Source organism: Coenobita brevimanus, chromosome 96, assembly GCF_032717465.1.
Source record: "Coenobita brevimanus isolate Jiangsu-jjx chromosome 96, ASM3271746v2, whole genome shotgun sequence".
In the NCBI taxonomy this organism is placed as follows: domain Eukaryota; kingdom Metazoa; phylum Arthropoda; class Malacostraca; order Decapoda; family Coenobitidae; genus Coenobita; species Coenobita brevimanus.
Window position 1 is genome coordinate 28,122,594 of NC_137049.1, and position 23,636 is coordinate 28,146,229.

The 23,636-nt window shown below is 42.2% G+C and overlaps 1 pseudogene; it reads left to right on the plus strand.

Moving 5' to 3' along the window:
* The window catches only part of LOC145413518 (igLON family member 5-like), a 119,272-nt pseudogene that overhangs the window by 60,318 nt on the left and 35,318 nt on the right, over positions 1-23,636 (plus strand).

The following is a 23,636-nucleotide window of genomic DNA, read 5'->3' on the forward strand; positions in this document are numbered from 1 at the left end:
ACAGGAGCAGGGAAGAAGACAAGGACAGGAAAGGAGACATAGACAGGGACAGGAAGAGAGGCAAAGACAAACAGACAGACAGACAGGTTGCAAGGACAGGGACAGGGCCAGGGTCAGACAAAAGAAACATCCAATCATCCTGTCGTCTGAGATAAGGAGGCCCGGCTAAGAACTTAACATCACTGTCAAAGGAAAATGCCGGGAGACAAGAAATTCGGAAATGACGTCTTTTAAAATGTATTTCTTGGCCATTGAGCGTAGGAGAAACTTTCGGAACTGGAGGGGTTGGATAAAGCCTTCATTACCCCCTTCATTACTAATGGTCCTGTTGAAGTCAAACTGTGTGAAGGTAGCAAAACTAATACGGTATACAGTAAACTTACACATCCTCTACTGGAATGGGTTGAAATAATGAAAACCTTATCTAACGTATGATATTTTGTTTTGGCCAAAAATGGATTACTTAACACTATCATCATCATCATCATCATCATCATCACAACCTTACGAGACTGACTGAAGTAAGATCCAGAAACAATGAACTAGCTATCAAACAGAGCGCCTAGTGAAATGGAACGCAGCCATTCACACATCCTAGCCCTCGAAATATTGGCTCCACCTCAGTAACAAAAACCAACTGCACATGTATGTTTTCCACTTATTCCCTTTAGATACACCGAAATGCTTCGATGGATTCATAAGAAAAGGATAGATTGCTAGATGACGATGATTATGATGACTATTAAGGCAAGCAGAGAGAATTGAGAGAGCAATTTTAGGCACACTGGGTGACCATTTCCATTCAATGATTCACAGAGTAACACTCACAAACTTCTGTGACTCCTTTCCAGTCAAATAAAATTGCATGGTGTTTGCTGTAATAAAGTACTAGAGCTGTCCCGATCATAAAGAGTTATTGGTGACAGTATTAACTTTCTCGGACCCCTTGACTCACTGGTAGCCGAATATTATAGCCTAGCATCAGCTGGAATAGAATACGAGAGTTGTTCTTACCATGATTGTTTCGTCATTTCTCCCTCATGTCTAGAACTCAATAATAACAGTCTCAAGATCTGTTTGCCTGTCTTCCATACCTCTAAACTAAGTCCTTTTGCAGGCATAATTAGTTGACAAACACATCACCTAACTTTTTCAGCCGGGACTGTCTTTGCAATCCCATTCTTGTTACTAACAGACGATTTTACTCCGGATAGGGAAGATGTTGTGTTGGGTTTAGCGGACGCTATACGTAACCTCTCAACCCAATCAATATTCGCTAGAAAAGTCGTATGCGCACTGATATAGGTGTGTGAGAGAGAGGCTGTATGTTGGGAAGAGAATGCGTGTGTGATGAAGGGGTTATTGCTGTGTGTGTGTGTGTGTGTGTGTGTGTGTGTGTGTGTGTGTGTGTGTGTGTGTCCACAAGGACGTCTTTTTATTTTTTTATTTTCTATTTTTTTTTTGCTGCTATCAGACGATGCATAGTAGTAATGGAGTTTATGAAGACTGTATACTGTATACTCTCTCCAGGTCCATAACTATGTGATTTGTTTTTTGAATCGTAATAGCTTGGATTGCGACTATATAAGTGAAAAGGTATTAATCTTAAGTGAATCATTAACAGAAATAACTAACTAACAACCGATAGATACGAGTGAAGAAAAATGGGAGAGGCATATACCAGACATAGTTTTCTAATCAGAAAGTTATGTAAAGAATTATTCATTATTGTGCTGAGATGATATTAGAGAAAATGTTATTAATGTTGTATGAGGTAGTGATGGCTTCATTAGCATAAAAATTAATCCTAGATGTGATTAGGAGCGTGTAATTAGGGAGTAGGCTGTATTGTTACTTGTTTATTTTTAGGGCAGTGGTGATGTGGGCTGTTGTGCATTCTGATTATGTAGAAAGATAGATACCTCACTGTGGATAGATCAAAAGTTGAGAGACAGACACCAGCACATAAATACAGACATGCAGACATACATGCATACTTGAATACGTGCATACATGCTTACATACATACATACATACATAAATGCATGCATACATACCTGCATAGACATGGATAAATTCAAATCCATATGCAAACTGATAAATCGATAGAAATACTTAAAACAGATAGACAGATAGATAGATAGACAGATACAGAGAGAGAGAGAGAGAGAGAGAGAGAGAGAGAGAGAGAGGGAGAGAGAGATGAAAAAGCCCTCTTTCTCTTTCACACCTGCCTTCATTAATTAGGTGCAGAAAAGAACTTGATGAGCCTTGCAGGTGGGATTAGTCTCCCTCTCTCTCTCCCTCTCTCTCTCTCTCTCTCTCATTCCTTACTCCATTCTTCCCCTGTTCTCTCTCTCAACCTTCCCCCTCCCCTTTCGCTCTCTCTCTCTCTCTCTCTCTCTCTCTCTCCCTCCTCCCCTTCTTGCTTTGCTACCCATATATTCAGCTCATAGAATTAGATATCATAGTCATATTCTTAACTGCAACAATCAGCTCAGAAAGGAGTATTAGGTCTGTTGCTGTTTCCTTTCTTTTGTACTCTTTTGTACTCCTTTGTATTCCCTCCCCATTCACTTTCTCTTTCATACACTCCCTGCCTCCTTCCTCTCTCTCTCTCTCTCTCTCTCTCTCTCTCTCTCTCTCTCTCTCTCTCTCTCTCTTTTGCTCCATTTCTACCTCTGATCCTCCCACCCTCCCTCCCCTCCCTTCCAAATCTCCCTCACCCTCCCACCCTCCCTCCCTCACTTTCTCTAATTTTTCTCCACTTCGATTTTCCGTCCTCACTCTAACCTTTATCCTTTTCCACCTCACATTCTTTTCTCCTCCTTCCCTTATCCATCTCTCTCTCCCCCTCCTTCACTCCTCTCTTTCTTCCTCACCGCTGTCCATCTACCTCTCTTTCACCCCTCTCCCTCACCCATCTCTCCCTCCCTCATGCCACTTTCTCTCCCTCCCTCTCCCTAACCACGTTCCCTCACCTCTTTCCCTCTCCCTGTCCCTCTCCCTCACCTCTCTCCTTCACCTTCACTCCTTCCTTCCCTTTGTCCCTGATGCATCACATCTTTCACTTTCTTCATTTTCCTTTTCATCTCACTTTCTCTCCGCCAGTCCTCTCCTTTCTCTCTCACATTCACTTCTCCTCATTTATAGCTCGTCCTCTCTCTCTCTCTCTCTCTCTCTCTCTCTCTCTCTCTCTCTCTCTCTCTCTTTCTATATATATATAATATCCTCACCTCCCTATCCTTCTTTTCTCTTCCTCTCTGTCTTCTCTGCTCCCCTTCCCCCCATTCTCTCCTCGTGGGATTCTTGCTTCTAATTTCCCCTCTCTTGTTTCCCCTCACTCCCTGGAGACAGAAAGGGAGAGACAGAGATAAATGATAAAGATGAGAAAGAGGGAATGCGTGATAAATGGGAGAGTTGATAATGGTAAATTGAATAAGACAGAGGGAGATAAAATTAAATCAAAGGAAGGAAAGACTGGCTGATAGTATATGAGGAAAGAAGGAACGAGATATAAAAGAGATTAGGATGAAGGAAGCACGGAGGAGAGAGAGAGAGAGAGAGAGAGAGAAATCACACACACTCAACTCTCACTCAGCTCTACCTCTCCTCTCACTCCCCCATCGACCTTCATTTCCTCTTACTCTCTTACCTCCCTCCTTCTCTCCTCTCTCTCTCTCTCTCTCTCTCTCTCTCTCTCTCTCTCTCTCTCTCTCTCTCTCTCTCTCTCTCTCTCTATCACACTTCACCGTCCCTCCCTATCCCACCCACTTTCCTTCCCTGCCTCCATCCCATTCACCTTCCCTTCCGTCCTCCTTCCCTCTCTCTCTCTCACACCGCATCCCACTGCTTCGCACACTTCTTCTCCCAGTGCTTTCTCATGTTCCTTGTCTTACCCTCCCTACCCATTCCCTCTCACTCCGCATCATGCTCACTCTTCCACTCCCTATCCTACTCCCTTCCCCTTCCCTCAATCCTTCCCCCACACTCCATTATATTCACTCCACTCCCTCTGCCACTCCATCCCCTTCCTCCCACAACCTTTTATTCCCTCCTTCTCTTTCTTTCCTACTGGCCTATCCTTGTCTTTGACAGATCAGTTTCGTTAGGTACGACCTATTGTGTAACAAGCAGCCTCGAAAGGATCAATAGGTCTGTTGCTGTTTGCTTTCCTTTGATCTGCTTTGTACTCCTTCTCCACAGTGTACCATTCCCTCTCCGTCTCCCTTCAACTTCTTCCCCCTTCCTCCAACACTCTTCTATTCCCTCTGTCTCCTTCCCCCTTCCTTCCGCACCTTTCCACTCCCTCTTCTTTCCCACCCACCTTCCTTTCCCCCTTTTTCTCTCGTTCTCCCCTCCCACTCACGCCCTCCTTTGCTACCCAACATCTTTCCCACTCTTTCTCCCACTCCCTTTCTCTCTCATTCCTTCTCACTCTCTCCTATCATCCGTCCCTACCCTATCCCTCCCTATTTTTCTTTTTTCTTTCCTCACCGTATCTTTCGTACTCACCCTCCTTCCTTCTCTTCCACACCGTCCCTCGAGTTGGCCACACGACCCTACTAACTCACCAACACCAGAACCCTCTCTCATATTTACAGCCATATTGAAGGGTCGCCTAAAGCTTTTGTAAGGTGCCAAGAAGTTTGATACAGGTGATTCAGGGGTGATGGAGCGGGATATAGAAGCTTAGGGCCTTATTTGTGTGTGTGTGTGTGTGTGTGTGTGTGTGTGTGTGTGTGTGTGTAAATTAACCGCTTCAACCCAAGGAATGATTTACCTCTTACTGTCCCCTTCAGACGGATTTTATTTAATTAAAGAGAGATTTTTCGAAGTGGAAAGGGTTGCATATGGACTTTAATATTTCCTTCACCGCTAGCGATCCGTTCGAAGCTGGCTGGAACCGTCTGGGGACAGCGAAAAATAAGTAACATCACATCCTCATACAAAAGAAATGAAACATCCATTTTCCTTGCATTTTCAGGCTTATGTTTTTCCTGAGTTATTAAGTCAGGCAGTTTCTCATTCCGTCTATCTTTTGTAGCGTCTCTGCCGTCTTCATTTTCTTGTGGGCCGTCCAGTTTGTCTTTACGCCTTCAATTTTTTTTTTTCACCTGTCTCTTGTATATCAGGGTAGTTAATGTGCCAAGCAATGTGGAAATAACAGCACCTTGATTTTTCTTTTATGAGGTATTTTTCACACTTTTAATAATTGGCTCCTTCATTCTGGATAAAAAAGACATAAGTTTCTTCACTGTTGCTATGTTTGTAAATATATATGGCAAAACCAAATCCGTTGCTGTTGAGAGATTCGATTTTTCAGAAAGTTTTTGACACAATTCTTCACTGATGCCTAAAGTATCGTTGAGAAAATGAGGCATATGGTTTCAGAGGCAGTTTGCTTCTTTGGAGGAGAAAATTCTGATTCTGATTCTGATTACCGACGCTCACTTGTCTTCCCTATCGTTACCTATTTCCTCTCGTCCTTTTTTTTTTCACCTCCCTCTCCTCCTCTGCCCCTTTCCCCATTAGTTCACTACCCACTCCTCTGTCCCCTCCCTTTTCGCTCCTCACATTTCCTGACTTCCTTTTCACTCTCCCTATCTTCCTACTCCTTACGTCTCCTCTCTTACTTTCCTCCCTCCCTCCTTGTACTCTACCCTCTCCTCTCCTCTCTCTCTCTTTGTATTCTCACCTCTCCTCTCTTCATTCCCTCTTTGTACGCTACCCTCCCCTCTCATATCCCTCTCTCCCATCCCCACTCTTCTCTCTCCGCTCTTCTTTCCTTCAGTCCTCACTCTCCTCTCTATTACTTCCTGTTCTCTCTTCCTCCCTTCCACTTTCTCTGACCTTTGAATTTACTCTGCTAATCCGAAGGAAAAGTTTGCTCAGTGGTTTCCTTCACATGGTTTCCTCTTCCAGTTCATTTAATCTCTCTCTCTCTCTCTCTCTCTCTCTCTCTCTCTCTCTCTTGCTCTCTTTTACACACATACACACACACACACGCACGCACCCACGCATGCACGCACACTAGCTAGTAAATCTAGCTGAACTATGAGTGCATGTGTCTGCAAAATTCTACTCACCCAGCCTGCCACTTTCAAGAACAAAACCTTTGCAGGAACACAAGTATCCAAAACACCCCTTCAGAGGACATCAATCTGCACCAAAATCGGCTGTTAGACCTCCAGCATTTACTTGTCCAAAGTCTTGCTAAAAACGTTTGTCGTGGTTCGGATGCTTCATAACATATATACAAACTTTAGGCAGTATTATGACTATAATTATTATTATGAATATTTCTGGTCCTATTTTTCACGTAATTGTTTACTCTAGTTAGGCTGTGAAGTGCAGTTAGGTTGTGAAATACGAGTGAAGGTAAGAATATTAATATGCAAACTTTTACACAGTTTACGCTCAAAACAGTTTATGAATTTGGGCCTATGACCCTTTTCTCTTGTCTTATCTAACCACATTGCATTCTTACTCTCATATTCGTCAACGTTTTGACAAGTGCTGGAGAGGGACTCCTTCATGTGGTGGCACCGATATAACCAGAAGGCTTCACTGGTTGGGCGTACAAATACAACGTCACTCATCTTCCTCCTTTTCCCCCGAGAGAAGGCTGGTGGACTGCAGAGGGAGGGAAGCTTGGGAATCCAGCCGGTTCACGTTTCAGATGAGTTAAGGTCACAGCAACAACAACTTGACCTTGAGGGCATCTTCTTTTAAATTTTAGTCTAGCTTTTTCCAGACGATTGTACGCATTTTAGGAAAGATTTTAAACTAAAGAGTTAATATAATTATTTTCAGTTACCCCTCCACATAAAAAAAACGCCTCCCCTAAAACGAATACCATCGTCTTGAGGTAGTGGTAGTACAACAATATAAAACGTCTTCTCTTTCCATCCTCGTTTCTCTTCTCTCTCCCTTCCTCATCTTTCTTCCTCCTCATTTTATTCTTTTCATCTCCTCCTCCTCCTCGTCCTCCTCCTCCTCATCTTCATCTTTCTGTTGATCTTGATTCGCTCATTGTACTCTATACCCTCCATCTCTTTCATCCCTTCATCCTCCTCATCTTCATCATCACCCCATCCTTTCCTTCTTCCCTCTCTTATATCCATTTCCTCCTTGTTTTTCAATATTTTCCTCATCTTCTTTTCTCATTACCTCATCCCTTTTGTCATGTCTATTCCCTCCCTCCTTTCATTTTTCTCTGTTCCTTCTTTCTCGTCTTCTCCCAAGGACCTCCTTCCTTCCTTCTGTGCTTTCTTGCTCTCCATTCCTCTTTCTTCTGTCCCTCTGCTCTCCTACATCCCTCCTTCCCTCCATCCCTCTCATTTCCATTTCCTTCTTTCCTCCATCATTCTCCCTTCACATCCGTTCCTACCTTCCTTTCATTCTTATTCTTCTCCTCTCGCCTTCATTCCCTCCTTCCCTCTCCTCATCTCATTTCTTTTCTCCTCTTTCCTCGCTTTCCTCCTTTCTCTTCGCATCTCTTCTCTCTTATGTCCTCTCCTCTCTCCTCACCTCTTGTGTAATCTCAAGTTCTTTGTTTACCTCCATTCCTTCCTTCTCGTCTTTCTTCCATGCCTCTCTCACCTCTCTCCAATCACGCCCTACCATCCCTCCGGAGTACCCCTGCAGGTGAGATCTAATTATAACATACCTGAGGAGTTCCGCCAGGTATTGTAGGTCCTGACGTGTGTGTGTGTGTGTGTGTGTGTGTGTGTGTGTGTGTGTGTGTGTGTGTGTGTGTGTGTGTGTGTGTGTGTGTGTGTGTGTGTGTGTGTGTGTGTGTGTGTGTGTGTGTGTGTGTGTGTGTGTGTGTGTGGCAGGTGTGTTCATGATGGACAGGTGTGCAGGGGAGGCCACACCTTCAAGTAACTTGTACATATGCTTATCTTAATGTAAAACTTTCCCCACATATATCTCTTCATTTCCTCCTGCCTCTATGTCTACACTTTGCGCTGAGATACTAAAGGCCGTATTCTCGTGGGATTAGGAGCCTCACTGCCACTTGTGCTCTGATCGGAGAACCCCGTGCCCGAAAGTGCCACGGTTCGAATATAAAAGTTTTCAGGAGGTTTTCCCATCAATGAATGGCTGCCAGGGATATAAGATGGTTAAGTAATCAAACTGTGAAGTATCCACTGATCTAGCAACCGCTTCTTCACCCCAGTTAGTTTACAGTGAGCGGCTGAGATTGTCTTCCAATCCCAAGCACATCACTGGGGATTGCAATCTGACCAACGTGGGCCTTTTTATACTAACACGAAGGTGCCTCTCAGCAGAGAGCAATGTGGAACTCTTGTGGCACCCCATCCCAAGGGCTTTCGACCATCTTGGTGGGCAGTGACACAAACACACACATACACTTCCAGACCGATATATACTCCTCAGCTGTCACAGATCATCTGCCTTCATGTCTACATATCTGTTTATCACAACACACACAACCATTCATACCTCACATGTATCATTTAATCCCATTTTATGGTAGGCGGGCCGGCCCCCATCGACTCACCGGATATAGTGCTACATCAGGTCCCTCTACACCGAGCGAAAAGCCATCTTGTTTCTTCCAGCACAGGATTCCATTTACTACGCTGAATGTTATCCATATAACCCAATGGAAACCTGGTAGTTAGGTGGATAAAGGATCCAGACAGGATGTATTCCATAAGAGATTACATTCGACGGGGGTTGGAGTTCACTGCTTAAGTAAAACCGCTCAAGCAACAGCAACTATTGATTCTTACCTTGAATGTCTAAACTATGTAGGTTAGCCCAGGGCCCCTATGTCTTTGATGGGGAAACAAATGACTGGATGGCAGACAGATACACAGGTATCCTTTTTCATTTTCATCTATATCTATCTCATCCACAACCTTTCCATTATGCCATAATCCTTTGCACTTCTTTCATTTATACCTTTTTCCTCTTTACTGTGGTCTTTGCTTTTCAGATACATTTTCCCCAGAACTGTACTCCTTTATATGATTTTCCTTTGTATTATAATTTTGGGTTAAGCGGAAAGGAACAACGGGTTAGACATATTCCCCCACTAAACCCTTCTCCCTCTGCTCTACCCTGGATGGTAGTTTGTACGTCTCGATGTGCCCTTCCACCTAACTTAACCTAACCTAAAGTCTTCTCTCACTGACACCTTTACTATCTTCTCTCTCATCACTAACACCCTTCCTCTCTTTCTCTCACTCCCCACTAACACCCTTTCCTTCCTTCTTTTTCACTAACAGCTCCCTCTTTTCTCCCTTTGTCACTATAACACATTTTTTCTAACCTGATACCTCTTTAAGCTCAACCGATAGGCAAGTACAGTCAGATTGGAATTTAGATTTGCTTGTAACTAAGGAGACTCATTCCTGCTTATAACTATGGCTCGTCAAATTTCATGCAGTCACGACATAGTATACAGGTTGTGGGACTGGCCCAGTTCCGTCAGGTAAAAATTAAATCAACTATAATCCCCCCATTCCTCTGTCCTTAGCTTGGGAGAAGCGCATCAGTTCGGGTAGTACACAACACGGTGCCCTGATCATGGAGTCTAACCTAAGCTAACCCACTATAACCTAAGCTAACACCCCTCTTCTCTCTCCCCTGTAACCCTCTTTTTTTTTACTCTCTTTTCTTCTCCTTTCTTTCCCCTGCTTTCTCCACTCCCATTTGTTTCTCTCCCCCTCTTTCTCTCTCCCCATCCTTCATTCTTCCATCCCTCACTTTCATCCCCTCCTATTATCTCTTCCATCTCATTCTCTCTTTCCCTGATCTCTTTCGCCCACTCATACTCCCTGCCTTCACTCGTCACCCTCATTCTCTTTCATCTCCTCATCTCTTTCGCTCGCTTACACCTCTTCCCTTCTCTCTCTTCACCCTCATCTTTCTCTCCTCCACTAACATCTCCTCCTCTCTTCTTGCCCCAGGTTGGAAAGAGCAGACCAACTGGGGTGATGTTCGACACGGCGGCCCCTCCCATCGCCGCGGCCCCCACCTCCTCCCCCACCTCCCCACCAGCGTCGCCGTCACAGCTGGCAAGGAGGCAACGTTGCCGTGTAGGGTGGCAAATCTGAAGGGACGATCGGTTAGTGAATTTGTTCTCTCTTTTTGTTGTTGTAAGGTCTGTGTTATCTGTGTACTTAATGACTTTCTCTCTCTCTCTCTCTCTCTCTCTCTCTCTCTCTCTCTCTCTCTCTCTCTCTCTCTCTCGCAATGGCCACCCCGTTAGAATCAATGCTTGTTTAGAGACTCCTCGGTTACTTTTCTGCACATTTTTTTCAGTTCCCTCTCCCTCAATTAATTTTTACTCTCTTTAACTGCCTCATAAGTCCTTTTATTCCCTTCAATCCGAGGACATCATTTTAGGGACTCCACAATGATACCATAATTAGGACCGTATTCTAGGAGGTTTCGTTGCACCTGATCCTTAGTAACTTAATCTGCTCACCGATATTGCCATTTTTTTTTTATTCGCTTGTACGTTCCCGAGGCAAATTATTTCAGTACTAGATATGAAGAAATAACATAAAGGAGAATATCAGGATGTAATTTGTATTTATCCGAATTCTGTATGTTCGCTGGTTTGTTTGTTATCGTAAAGCAAAAAAATCGCAACGAAGCGCAATTTCTGTTGGAGCAAGGCACCGTTAAAATTCTCTGACTTGAAGAATAAAACAATTTCCAGTCCAATCGGGCCACCGGTTCTGGAGTTATGAATGAGGGACTTTTGTATGGCCAGACAGCTCCAGCACCCGGCCATATCAGTGCCACCACGTGAAGGTGTATTCTCTAGCTCCTACCTTGACGTAAACTACCTAATCGTGTAAATCGATAAAAAGCAGGATGAACACTGTTTCACTGGGCCACGTTCAGGGCACTATGTTTCTCACTGTCACCTACATTACGTCTGGCGGAGAGATACGGCTTGCCTGGAACTTGGCCTAATGAAACGGGGTGTTCTTATTCCGAGTTCTATCCCGACGTACACGACTGGATAATTTAAGTTAGAATAGGTAACTTGATAGACAGATAGACTGATAGATGAATACATACTTATGTACATACATACATATATCGATTAGATAGATATTCAGACACAGACAGACATACAGACAGACAGACAGTTAACCAGGCAGACAGACAGATAGGCAGATGATAATTGTACCGGTATGCATCGTGTAGAAAAGGTTCATTCCTCCACTCCAATGACTTTATATTTTATTCTTGCTGCTGCTGGACGATTTCAATCAGCCCGAGGGAAATTTCTTATAGTGAAAAGAGTAGTCGTTATATGTAAACTTTCACTTCAGAAAAGTCTCTTCTAAGATGTAGATAGCAAAAATGTACCAAAAAAGAAAATAGAAAAGAAAAATAAAGACGTCTTAGTACTGAAAGGGTTATCTACTTCAATACAATCACCTTTAGTCTATGTCATCCGTGCTGTGAAATAACCTAGTAATGGACCTTTCAAATCTCTAGTATGTAACCAAAATTCAGCACAGATTCAAACTTTATGAAGAGGTTTTGTGAACAGTGTAAATCTGCTGTCTGATAAATGAGGCTGTATATTGGAAAACCTGGGAGAGAGAAGATTTATGGAACGGTTTATCATATACATTCTTATGCGGTGGGGAAGGGGCAACGAAGGTCAAATATGTGGTAAGAATTATTTAGAGCAACAACGAATCCCAGGTTGTATTTTAAAAATTCAACAGAATAGCAATGAAACTCAGATTACTTGTATGCTCTGTCTTATGAATTATTTATAACACCAGTGAAGCTATCAATATGTAAATTTTTTAGACTAACAGCAAAGTTTAGATATATTATACAGACTTACTTTGAGCAATAACGAAGCCCAAATTTTTTATTGAGTACTAGTTAACGCAACAACGAGGCTCAGATTATACTGTAAAGAGTAATTAGCTTTGTTATTTCAGAACAATAAAGAAGCTTTGACTAAAGTGTACGAATTCATCAATTTTGTTGCGTCAGGGGATAATGACTTCATATGAAGCAGTCAAGGAATACGATGATGGTAAATATTATTGCAAGAATGAATTATTTCTATAACAGAGGATTATTATTATCATTATAAGGATGGAGTGGGGTCGGATTCTGAGAGCAAGAAAAAACCTAACAGAGGAAGAGCTAATCAACAACATGTTCAGTTTTTTTTTTTTTTTTTTTTTGTTATGTGTCCGACTCTGGGCATAGGCTTCACAGCCTGCTATCAAGGCCCAGCAGTCCTCCTACATACCATACACCTCTACATGTCACCACTTCGGCGCTAACACCCACCGTCCATATTGAATACATGCTAGGGCTGTCTCATACAGGACTGGTGTATTGGTATTAGCGGGGGTATTTTTACGACATGTCGGCGGGTCTTCTGGTAGATCAGTAAAGCCTAATTTAATGAAATTCAAATCCTTAAACTGTTCCCTGCCCCAGCCGGGATTCGAACCTGGGTCCTTTAGACCTGCAGGCAACCTCTCTACCGATTGAGCCTTACTTTCATTCACTCACCTTTCAAGCCCCCTGGAATTCTGACACATCCTCATAAGTCTAACTATCCACAGAGACGCACCTAACGTTACTTATACCGTATATCAGCTAGCGCAATCCGACGACTGTCACGTCACCGGGTTTGAAGAGGGGTTCCAAACTCTTCTCATACACTCCGCACAAAACTCTGCCAACTAACTCATGCCCCAGTCAGTTCCCTAGCCTCGTCGCCCTCCATAACCTCACTTTCTCACACTCTCCTTTACCATTATCTATCCACCCTAATCTTGGCCTACCACGTCTCCTCTCACCTTCGAACTTGGTCATAGAATAATGTTTTTTTTTATTAACTCCTTTCGTACGCTGATATCGTTGCTGTTTTATTCTTGTCATCACCAAACGATGTTGCTTACTCACAGGAAGGACATCTGGCAAAGAGGGGAGTCGCAGCAAACACCGTCACCCTTTGTTATATATATATATATATATATATATATATATATATATATATAGATAGATAGATAGATAGATAGATAGATAGATATAGATATAGATATATAGATAGATATAGATAGATAGATAGATAGATAGATATCGGAATTACATCACTTCCACTTCTTCAGTAGTAAGTCGTGGTTGCATAAATTTCGAGTCTTGGTTACGAGCCTTGGTTACGAGTATGAGGTACGAATGGGTCTCCGTAAGTAATCAAGTAGACAGACCAATCTGACCATATATATATATATATATATATATATATATATATGAGAATGAGATTATAAGGGGACATGTGGCCTCAGACTTTTTCGTGTAAATTATATATAAGAGAATACACAGCTACATTTTTTCATCTGTCATGTTTACCGATGCAATTAACTAAACAAACAAGCACACCCTTTGATGATTGGACATCTAAAAGCAGTGGCATTGTCAGAGGGAAGGAGACTTAGAAATTCTGTGTGAAAGTTGTGGTGGAGCAGGGAAAAAAAAATGAATTAGGAGAAGGGGAGTGGTTAGGATGGGTTAAGGTTATGGTGGATGGTGCAGCAGGGCTGGGATAATACACTTATAGCAGGTTTGTTTTCACCTGTCGGAAGTACATCACTTCCACTTCTTCAGTAGTAAGTCGTGTTGCATAAATTTCGAGTCTTGGTTACGGGCCTTGGTTACGAGTATGAGGTACGAATGAGTCTCCGTAAGTAATCAAGTAGACAGACCAATCTGACCATATCAAGCCACCAATTGAGCTGAAAGTTGTTTGGCACCTTCATCAGGTATCGTTAAAACAAGTACAATGGTCGTATATGCGTGATAAAAATGTAAAGCAATATTTGTCCTAGGAATAAGAGGAACACTAACAAATTAAAAGCACACAGCAATTATACAGTATATACGATTCTTCACGTCGCAAGTAAAAAGAATTATAACCAATTAAGAATTATGTCTTTGAGTATATTAAAAGAAACTGGAGACTGTGGACTTTTGCAGAGGGGGCTCCTCATCTGCAAATGTGATGGGGCAGCCGGTGGTGCATTAGCCTGCACATCCACCACGCGATTGGAAAACCCCGAATTAGATTTACGGCTCGATCAGATTTTTGGACAAAGTATGCTTCCCTCCTGTTCGCTTTCAAGTAGTAATAGTAGTGGCAGTAATAGTAGTAGTAGTAATAGTTGTAGTAGTAGAGGGGACCTGGGTGTAAACCAACTACTTCAGGTCGTATTCTTGGGGAGGATTGTGACTTACTAACAAGGCTTAATGAACGTCGTGAGGTCGACAAGTATTAATCTAAGCCTTACTTTTACAGATGCCAAACGCCCATAGGTATTTAATCCACATCATCACAGAGTGCACCCTCAGACAATGGATACAGTGAACAGACAGACGGAGCTAAAAACCGTAAAACGTTCATAGCTCCACGGGCCATAATTTTCATGGAGGAGTGCGCTAAAGAGGCGAGGTTATTGCCTATATATGGACTCGTAAAGTGTGGCTTATTGGCAAGACGGGGTGGAGCGGTGGAGGTGGTGGTGGTAGGCCTAAGAGCAGAAAGGAAGTTGGGCGGTGGAGTACAATCAGGAGCAAAAATACTACTCAACTGTGTCTGCTTTACTATTGAGATATATTCGGTACTTTCCTCCCTAGAGCATTACATCAGAAAATTATCTACGAGCAAGGAAACGGGGCATAATCGTTACTTTCCTCCGTGACGCATTATATCAAAGAGCGTCATCTTTGGACAGAAAAGCATCCTAGGCCTCTCTCATCTTAAGAACATTAGCTAGCAATGGAAAGTGAGAAGCAGAAAAAGTGAAATATAAGACTAACTAATGTATCTATGAACAGTCTCGAGCTTAGAAATATTAGATAGCAGAGGAAAGTAAGAAGCAGAAGAGATGAAATATAAAGCGATTCTCCACCTTAGAAATATTAACAAACTGAGGAAAGTGAAAAGCAGAAGAGATGAGATATATAAAACGAACTATTGTATCTATGGACAGTCTCCAGCTTTGAAATATTAGCCAGGAGGGGAAGGTGAGGAGTAGAAGAGTGGAACTATAAGGCGAACCTTTGTCCCCGTCTGTGGTTCCGAACTGGGAGTGGGTGTAATCAAGAAAGAGCGTGATGTGGGTCGCAGCTGAGTGGTGGTGTGGGAGAAGGGAGAATGGGGAAACTGAAGGTAATGAGGTTAGTGGCTGATGAGGAGTAGGAAGAGGAGGATTGAGCTCCTTAATTGTAGCAATGATAGTGGTGGTGGTGGTGGTGGTGGTGGTGATAATGATGATGGTTTTGATGAAAAGTAGAGCTGCTTACTTATAATGATAATGATGATGGTTTGGAGGAGAGTAATCAGAAGAAACAGATCATAGTAATAACAGGATGTTATTGTTACATTAATGATTCCGATGACCATGAACAGGCATAACTATATATAGTGATAATAGCTCAATGACAAAGTGATAAATATGATAATGGTCTTACGAACAATGTGAGGCATTAGACACTTAAATTATCGGATAAAGAAATACTGACACGGATTTTGAGAACGAAGAAAACTGGAACTTACAATAGTCAACGCGATTTGCATTTACGCCTCGAGGACAAGCAATAACAAAGGTAATAATCAGATATGCAGGATGTCTGAAAAATATTTGTGTAGCAGGAGACGAGATGCGTGGTAGTGTGGAGTGTGGTAATGTGAGGTTTCATAGTGCTGGTTGTGGCTGCGTGTGGTGTGGCAGTGTATAGTGTGGTAGTGTGTGTTGTGGGAGTGTGCAGTATGATAGTTTTCATGGTGTTATTTGCGGTAGCGTGTAGTGTGCCAGTGTATAGTGTGGTAATGTGTGATGTCGAGGTGTGTGGTGTGGCACTGTGAGGTATGACAGTGTGAGGTGTGGCTGTGGTGTGATAATATGCAGAGTGGTAGTGTATTTTGTTGTAACATGCAGAGCGGCAGAGAAATGTGACAGTGTGAGGTGAAATAGAGAGAGGTGCGGAAGTGTGTGGTGTGGCACTGTGAGGTGTACCAGTGTGTGGTGTGACAGTGTATGGTGTGACAGTGTGTTGTGTGGTAATGTGAGTTGTGGCGGTGTGAGGTGTCGCAGCGTGTGGTATGATACTGTAGTGTGCTGTGCGAGAGTAAGATGTGGCACTGTGCGGTGTGGCGGTGAGATGTGGTACTTTCTAACGTTCTAACACACACACACACACACACACACACACACACACACACACACACACACACGGGGGGGGGGGAAATTCGCTGTAATGTAATTACGTGTCGCTTAACCACTTCATTATTAGATATAAATAGTAAACAGAATAAAATTGTCAGTAGGTAGCAGACTAACGTGGATACAATGCCCTCTAAGTGAGGGTGTTACAGGAGGTTCATTTGAAACCTCTTAGGTGTATATATATATAGATAGATAGATAGATAGATATAGATATATAGTTATAGTTATTTATTTATTTAGCCCATTGGATCCCAGGGGTGCTGGGCGAGGCATGGCACTGGGGTGGGTACTAAGCGTATCGCCCTCCGCCTATCGGCTCATAGTCGCGAAGCTCATAGGTCCCTACCCGGGGGTTCCCTCCTTTATAAAGACTTGAAGAATCCCAGTTCTGTCCAGTATTCAGGACACTGGGCTCCAATGGGATATATATATATATATATATATATATATATATATATATATATATATATAAATGTATTGGTGAAAGTGAGCCACAGGAACCTAAAACTGTTAATACTGTGAACTCACGTTCTGTACAACTGTGATCCAGCAATGCAGCTGACGCCAGACAGTTATAATCAGCTGGGATAGATTGCAACAACAACGTCTGTAAATATTATTTTTGTAGTTGGTTTGACTTCACCTGATGGAAGTCGGCCACCTCCACAACTTGAATACTAAGTAGTGGTTGCATAAAATTAGATAAGAATTTAAGAGGTAGGAATGAGTCTCCTTGGTTACTTATCAGACCGACCTTCCAGTCTGCCTACACTTAGTTCTCATATGAGTAGAAAAAATGTATGGATCTTTGTCAGGTTAGAACAAATCGTCCCTAATTAATTACGAAGCTGCAATTACTGATGACCTTAGGAATTAATCATGTGTGTGGGGGATACCATTTTTGGCCTTGTCATCAGTAATTGCAGTTCCGTCACGGCTGAGAATTGGACCCATGCTAAAACAGAATTTCTGACTCAAAACTGGTTCAAGAATAACTTCCTAAAATTTGGCCCGTATCTCATAGGTCACCTTATATATACAGGGTGGTCCGAAAATAGCCTCCAACCAGAAACTCATCCAGCAAGGACGGCTCAGTCTGCTGGTGTGGTCGTGGGTGTGGCAGTGGGAGAAGAAAATGGATATATGATGCAAGGCAGACAAATATCGATGCCTCAGATTCTCCGCAGCATATGAGATATCGTCTGGAGTAATGGAAGAGAAGCGTTATATATGAACCACTCTGTATTTAGGCGACTCTCACTCTTCCCTAATAGCCAGCGTTGTTGTTTAGGAAGTTATAATGAGAGTGATTTGTTCAGGCACTGGATATAGGGGGCACCGCTGAATATTCTCTCTCTCTCTCTCTCTCTCTCTCTCTCTCTCTCTCTCTCTCTCTCTCTCTCTCTCTCTTTCAATGTGTATATCTATCTATCTATCTATCTATCTATATCTATCTATCTATCTATCTATCAATATCTATCTATCTATCTATCTATCTATATGTGTGTGTGTGTGTGTGTGTGTGTGTGTGTGTGTGTGTGTGTGTGTCTGTCTGTCTGTCTGTCTGTCTGTGTCTGTGTGTCTGTGTGTCTGTGTGTCCGTGTGTCTGTGTGTGTCCTAAAACATTTACATAAATACTGGAAAACTTAGAAAAATGAATACTTCACACACACACACACACACACACACACACACACACACACACACACAGGAGGCGGGGAAGAGGTAATGGAAATGCCAATAGATGTTTAGGTGATTTGTTCATAAATCCTCTGGTAGGCTTATGCAGCACTTAATTTCCTCTCCAACCTACCTTCCCTCCCTCCCTCACTCCCTCCGCCACTCCCATCTGTTTCTCTCCGTCCCTCTCTCCCTCCCTCCCTCGAATCCTCCCATTATGCCTGCCTCCTTCCTCCCCCTCTTCTTCCTCCTCCTCCTCTTCCTTCCTTTCTTCCCTCTCTCTTAAATCTATTTCCTCTCTCTACGTAACCCCCTCCTTACCTCTTCCCCACCATTTCGCCCTCACACAGACTCTCTACTCTCTCTCTCTCTCTCTCTCTCTCTCTCTCTCTCTCTCTCTCTCTCTGTATATATATATATATATATATATATATATATATATATATATATGTGTGTGTGTGTGTGTATGTAGACAGACAGGTAGATCGATAGATAGATAGACAGACAGACAGATAGGTAGATCGACAGATATACAGATAGACAGATATGGTCTTCTCTCGTCTTGTCATTGCCTCTGTTTCTGTTCTTGTCTTTTTCTGTCTTCCAAAGCCTTGTTTCTTCTTCTCTGACTTCTATCCTTCCCCTCCTTTTCTTCTACTGCCCTCCCTGCTCTCCCTCTCCACTCCCTTCTTCCTTGTCAATATGTAGGGTGTGTGTTTCCCCCTGTGACTTATGAATCATCTCCTCCCACCCACCATTCACATATTGTATATTTTCACGCACTCCTTTCTTCTCTCTTCCTTTCCCTTTTTATCTTTCTCTTCTCTCTTCCTTTCCTTTTTTACCTCCCTCTTCTCTCTTCCTTTCCCTTTTTACCTCCCTCTTCTCTCCTCCTTTCCTTTTTTATATTTCTCCACTCTCCTCCTTTCCCTTTATATATCCCTCTTCTTTCCTCCTTTCCCTTTTTATCTCCCTCTTCTCTTCTCTTCTCTTTTGTCATCCATCCTTTTCTCCTCTCCCACTCTTCCCTCTCTCCCTTGTCCCTACCATCTTTTCATTCTCTCCTCTTATCCTTTTTTCCCTTTCTCTCCTTCTACTTTCCGTCTCCCCTTTCTTCTTTGCTATTTTCTTACCCTCCTTTTCCTTTCCCTTTCTCTTTCCCTACTTTCACTTCCTCCTCTTTCTTTCCCTCTCTTCCAAAGCTTTTATCTTCTCCTACCCTCTCTCTCTCTCTCTCTCTCTCTCTCTCTCTCTCTCTCTCTCTACGTGTGTGTGTGTGTGTGTGTGTGTGTGTGTGTGTGTGTGTGTGTGTGTGTAGGGTGTTTACTTGCGTCCATATGTTGGTTTTCTTTAGTGTGGAGTAGGAGGGGAAGACACACAACGAAGTGCAGATCTAAGGTAAGGTATGAGGGAGGGTGGCCATGGTGTGGGGAAAAGGTCGTTACTGAGGTGGGACAAATGTTTGCAAACCCTTTTTATCATGACAACCCTCACAGTATGAAGCGTGAGGCAACAGACAGACAGGCACAGATTGACGGATGGACATACAGCCTGAGTAACAGACTGACTGACTGAGTACCTGAAGGGCTGACTGACTAATGCGTAATTGACTGACTGACGAAGCGACTACTACTGATTAAGTGGGCGACTGGGTGAGTGACTGATTAACTGAGTGACTGATCGTCTGACTGAGTGACTGACTGATTGACTAAGTAACTGACTGATTGACTGAAAGACCGACTGATTGACTGACAAGTTGACTGAATGATTGACTGAGTGGTTGATTGAATGACTGACTGATTGACTGAAAGCCAGACTAAGTGACTGGCTGATTGACTGAGTGAATGATCGCCTGCCTGTGTGACTGACTGATTAATCGACTGATCGCCCGATTGACTGACTAATTGGCTGAGTGACTGACTTATTGACTGAATGTTTGGCTGAATGAGTGATTGACTGAGTGACTGAGTGACAGACTGATTGACTGAGTGACTGACTGATTGACTGAGTGGCTGACTGACTGATTGATTGACTGAATGACTGTTTGACTGACTGATTGACTGACTGAGCGAGTGTTTGACTGAGCGAATTATTGACTGGGTGAGTGACTGGTTGACTGAGTGGCAGACTGAGTGACTGAGTGACTGACTGATTGAACTGGTGAATGACGAAGTGACTGATTGACTGAGCGACTGACTGACTGACTGGCTGGCTGTTTGAATGATAGATTGAGTGACTGACCGACTGACTAATTGCTGGTAACCATTTGATCAGTACTTCACTACCAAATTATCCTTCTAGTTAGGTATCCCCACAATGACGGACACCCTATTGGTCAGTTTCTGCCGTCTTCTTTTTCTTTTTTTCCTCCAAAAAATTTTCATTTCTTTGCCTTACTTTCATTTCTTTGCCAGTTCGTCTCAGACTTGGTACAACTTTTTCTTGGGCAAATACCGTCAAACTATTCTTCCTTTTTTTAAGACTTTTTGAAGCGTTTTATGGGTTTAAAGATCAACCCATACAAACATAAATTTTAAGCTCCATCATGGTAATTTGCACGGAGTTATGACAGTGTAATATAGCTGTGTGGAGACCATGTTGCATTCTCTTGGCAATGTTGATAGTCTTATTTAATTCATATCTGTGTTACTGGGCGAATTTGATAAGGTTATGATGCAATGATAACGTGACAAAGACAACAGAGAACGATGATGTTGGTGATGATGTTGATGTGATGATGATGAGGAGGAGAAGAAAGAGGAAGAGCAGGAGGAGAAGAAAGAGGAAGAGCAGGAGGAGAAGGAGGAGGAGGAGGAGGAAGAGGACAAGAATGAGAAATAACAGCACATTTTCTCTTTACTTAGCTGGTGTAGTAATTCATTTACCAGTTTCCACGGTGACATTCCCCAGCCGCACCAAAATTACTCCACTTACAAAAGTTAGTCAGTCCTAAGTAACATCTCCACGCCAGAATTCAGTTTTCTTTATTTTTGTGCGTGTTCCACAAGACTAATGAAAGTCAAATACTGTTGCACTTCTATCCTTTTATTTTTGTGTCTGTTGTAAGAAATAATATCTGGTAACTCCTTCGGTCCGAAATTACACACACACACACACACACACACACACATATATATATATATATATATATATATATATATATATATATATATATATATATATATATATATATATATATATATATATATATATATATATATATATATATATATATATATATATATATATATAAGTACTGCCGTCAGTTTGATTCTTTTTCAGTTTAAGAAAGTTTTTTTTTATCCTTTTTGTAAGGGGGCTAATGCTCTGTATAAAAATAATTTCACCTTGTCAACCCCAAGGCACCATTATTTTATTCTGGATATAACCAGGCGGTTTCATTCAGCTTAGAAAGGACGTAATCGGACTGACTAGGCTCATCTGAGGTTATTCCGATGACATTGCTTTCTCAGCATATTGTCTGGGGATAGTCAGTCGCTCCAACTGGCAGATAAGATATTTTAAGAAATCTCTCCTTGAATTAAATCGTCTGGAGGTAACGAGGACAAAATGGAGAGCCGTCGATGTATTAGCATAAAAATCCGAAACTGCCAGCGACAGTGATCTCTCTCGTGCTGGCAGATTAAACATGTCAGGCGAACACCACCTTTCATTACAGCTTAATTGCAATACAGTGTAGATCTGTCACTAATGCAGACATTGGCTATGGGTTCCAGCTGACGATTAACAAATGAAGTTCGCAGAGTTGTCAGTTATTCACTTTGACAGAGATCTTTTCATTGGAGCTGTAAAATGGTAGAATATCATATACAGTATAGGGTCGTGTATCTGTGTATAATGTATTGGGATCATAGTCTCATGATGCATTAAGATTTTTGTTATCTTTATTTCTTCTTAGTTTTGGCATAAATTGCATAAATAACGAATTTAAGGAAAGGGTAGAATTTATGCCAATCAGTTGTACAACGACCATTAACACAAACCCCAGCTGTATTACTAGGTCGCCGGGCAGGAAATCGAACTCGGATTCTTCTAGATACGAGCTGGATGTGCTAGCCAGTGCATCTTCGGCTCATACAGATACTCAAGAACATATTAAAATCCCATACACATAACTTTACATATATTTAAGAGGTGCTATTCTCTTTCCACTTTAACATGAGACCTAAAATTGCCATCTCTATTGTGAAGGCTATTTTTTAACAAGGGATTAGTGCTGGAATATAGTACTATCCACGAAAAGGTGTTGCGAGAAGGAATTGCTATAGATCCGTAGTACTGCCTCATTCTGTCATATAGTTACTGAAGATAAGATGCAAAACGGAGAGAGTGTGAGCCAGATTAAGGTAAACAAACTATAGTCACCAAGAAGAGCTTTTGAAAGGATCTTGAGCCGCACTTATTTCTTTTGCTGCCATGGAACTACGCAAAATAAACTGCAGAAGGACGAAAATCTCCGTCAAGTTTAGATGGACAGACTATAGTGAGCCTCCCCTACCCAAGATCATACGGGTTAAACTGTATGCAAAAATTAAATCGATATGCACTTGCTGAGTTTTGTTATGGAATAACTAATAAGATATAAAGAACAGGAAATAATGGACAGGAAAAAAGAAGAGAGAAAGAGTGAGAGAGACAGACAGATAGACAGACAGACAGACAGACAGACAGACAGTGACAGAGAGAGAGAGAGAGAGAGAGAGAGAGAGAGAGAGAGAGAGAAAGAGAGAGAGAGAGAGAGAGAGAGAGAGAGAGATTAACATATGAGGGTACGTACTTGAATTATGCAAAAATGAAAACGATATGTAATTACTGAATTTAATGATATACTAAATAAGGAATAATGGGCAAGTACAGAGAGAGAGAGAGAGAGACAGACAGACAGACAGAGACAGACAGACAGACAGAAACAGAGACAGGCAGACAGATAGACAGACACAGTTAGACAGAAAAAGACACAGACAGACAGACAGAAAAATAGACACTGTTAGACAGATAGAGACACAGATACAGTCAGACAGACAGATAGGCAGAGAGAAACAGACATATACAAACAGACACACAGACAGACAGAGAGACAAAAAGAGTCCGGCAGATAGACAGACATAGAGAGACAGACACAGACTGACAGAGAGATAGACAGAGATTCACTCGCGAGGACATGAAGCTAAAGTGCATGCAAAAATGAAATCGGTATGTGATTACTTAATTTCATGACGGAATAGCAAATGAGGAAAAATGGCCTTGTAAATATGGGAAATGAGAGAGAGAGAGAGGGGGGGGGAGGGACGAGGGACGTACAGAGAATTGCAGATACACAGATCGCACAGACCTTGTGGCCCCTAAGAGGTTATTAGACCTTACTGCTAACGATAACCGTATACACTAATGGCAGAGGGTTATGACAAAATTATTATAGGAGATGGCAATTCCCTCCTCCCCACCCTACAGATCGTCCGACAATATGCCATTTGTGAAAACCTCTAGAAGGAGGACCTTGCACTGAAATGTCCTAACGAAAAATTAAGGGAAAGAGAGAAAATGCACTAACAGGTGACACAATATGCAGTCTTACATTAGTTTTATTCTTAAGTTTTCGACACACTGTTCTTTTTTTAACGATTTTTTTCTATTCGTATAGATTGGTCCATATACAGTTGAATTCCATTG